Source organism: Schistocerca piceifrons, unplaced genomic scaffold, assembly GCF_021461385.2.
Source record: "Schistocerca piceifrons isolate TAMUIC-IGC-003096 unplaced genomic scaffold, iqSchPice1.1 HiC_scaffold_1084, whole genome shotgun sequence".
Taxonomy (NCBI): Eukaryota; Metazoa; Arthropoda; class Insecta; order Orthoptera; family Acrididae; genus Schistocerca; species Schistocerca piceifrons.
The window spans coordinates 42,501-45,000 of record NW_025726890.1 but is presented as its reverse complement, the minus strand read 5'-3'; the positions used below and the strand labels follow the sequence as shown (position 1 = coordinate 45,000).

Sequence of the window (2,500 nt, the reverse complement as noted above, 5' to 3'; positions counted from 1 at the left end):
AGTTAAACACCGACGGGCGGTGAACCAACAGCGTGGGACACAAATCCAACTACGAGCTTTTTAACCGCAACAACTTTAATATACGCTATTGGAGCTGGAATTACCGCGGCTGCTGGCACCAGACTTGCCCTCCAATAGATACTCGTTAAAGGATTTAAAGTGTACTCATTCCGATTACGGGGCCTCGGATGAGTCCCGTATCGTTATTTTTCGTCACTACCTCCCCGTGCCGGGAGTGGGTAATTTGCGCGCCTGCTGCCTTCCTTGGATGTGGTAGCCGTTTCTCAGGCTCCCTCTCCGGAATCGAACCCTGATTCCCCGTTACCCGTTACAACCATGGTAGGCGCAGAACCTACCATCGACAGTTGATAAGGCAGACATTTGAAAGATGCGTCGCCGGTACGAGGACCGTGCGATCAGCCCAAAGTTATTCAGAGTCACCAAGGCAAACGGACCGGACGAGCCGACCGATTGGTTTTGATCTAATAAAAGCGTCCCTTCCATCTCTGGTCGGGACTCTGTTTGCATGTATTAGCTCTAGAATTACCACAGTTATCCAAGTAACGTGGGTACGATCTAAGGAACCATAACTGATTTAATGAGCCATTCGCGGTTTCACCTTAATGCGGCTTGTACTGAGACATGCATGGCTTAATCTTTGAGACAAGCATATGACTACTGGCAGGATCAACCAGGGAGCTGCGTCAACTAGAGCTGAGCAGCCGGCCGCCCGGGAGTGTGTCCCGGGGGCCCGCGCGAACACGCAAGCGTCCGCTCAATCATTCTGCAAACAGGAGGAGGCTGAGCTCCCCTGCACAATACACCTCGAAACCCTCTCAGGTCCCGGCGGCGCGCAGCGCCGTCCCAAGTACTTGGTCGGGTTCGAGAGAGGCGCAATCGCCCGGAGTTAGGCGAGTAGACGCTTTCGGTGCGACCACCCGTGCTCCCAACTGAGCTTGCCGCTGCCGACAGAGGCCCGGGAGCGTGCTGTCGTGGCATTGCCGGCGGGAGACAACACGCGCCACCTACGGTGACCGGCAGCTCCAACGCCAGCGCCACAGAAGGACAAAAGCCCCACTTGGGTGCCGAAGCGAACTCTCCCAGCACAGCGCACGCGCCAACACATCCGCACAGCTGCGATACAAACCACCAGCGAGAACCGCTGGGGCGACCGAGCAGCAGACGGCGTCGCGGCGCCGAGCGCCGGGCGGCAGCGCATCCTCAACGCACACAGTCCTCAATCGGACCAGCACACTGAAGATGTCCACCGCGCTTCGCACCGGGCCCGCGAGGACCTACTTTGGCCGCACGGCGCCGCGCGCAGGGTGCGCCGGCGCGCAGCTGCGACGCCTGCCGCGTCCGTCGGCCGGCGCGCCTGCCACTGGCCGCCCCCACCAGCCGGCTGTAGCGCGTGCGCCCACGCACCGCGCGGCCAGCACGCCGGGAGGCGCCCCCTCACCGGCCGGGGACGGTCCCACCCAGCCACCGCCGCGTATCGCTTCACACCCAGATGCCGTTCAGTTTCGTCGGCATGGTGGGTATCGCTGGAACAACCGGTTAGTACCTCAACCTATCGTCGCCATCACCGATTCACCCCTAGCGAGAACAACCGCACCACAACAGGTTACCATTTGTTCATTTGCGTAACTTCACCAGAAAACGCAGGCGTCCATCGCCATTTGCAACTTCCACGATTATTGCATGCCTGTGTCAGGTGTCACGCCACACTACGTCTGCCCACATACACGCAACAAAATGTGCACGCCTAGACAATACGTGGAAGGTGGCCCCCGTACGTATGCGATGTCCATTGCTCGAACGACTGTCAACCGGCCTCTGTAGCATGTCGCAGATATGGAACGCGGTGCACCATGCCATCACGGTGTGTGAGGAGAGACGACTAGGTCCGAATACATCAACAGACAGCTCATGCTGATCGCCATCCACGGCGTCCGTTCCTCCCACACGTCTCTATGGCGTACCACACTGCAATCCAGCTCTCATAGGGAGACGACACGTAGCTGCGTGCACAATATTTGCACTGTATGGTCCGCCGTTTTTGGGCGCAGTCGTTGTACGGTCACACATGTGCCACGATGTATCATTCAGTACATAAGGACGAATGTGCAGTACAGATTGTGGTTTACGCGTACGACATTAGCGGACAGTTGACACAGGCCGCACCACAACGTAGCCTGAGTACGTCGCATGCGGAGGGCATTGAACATGCAAAGTTCTCACCAACCAGCTTGCGAAGGCAGGGGGCAAGGTGGGGACGTGGGGAGGGGCGGCATGTACGTCCTGCTGCCATCCACATTACAGTGTACAGCAGGAGCATGTGGAAAGTGAGCAAGACTTGCAAGGTGTTTAACATGAAGCGATACACAGGGGAGCGGGGAGTGCGAGTAGCGAACTATATTGCGAGGGTTGCGGGTGGGCAACACTACACTAATTGAACGAGTCGTATAACAATTACAGAGCAGGTTTAGGCGACAACGTG

At 57.8% G+C, this 2,500-nt stretch overlaps 1 non-coding gene across 1 annotated transcript in view; it reads right to left on the bottom strand.

The window, feature by feature from the left end:
• LOC124727107 overlaps positions 1-698 on the bottom strand; it is a 1,909-nt gene extending 1,211 nt beyond the window's left edge. Inside the window, exon 1 of the ribosomal RNA XR_007006939.1 lies at positions 1-698. This exon is cut by the window's left edge and continues 1,211 nt beyond it. This is a non-coding gene — a ribosomal RNA (small subunit ribosomal RNA).
• Positions 699-2,500: the final 1,802 nt, after the last annotated feature.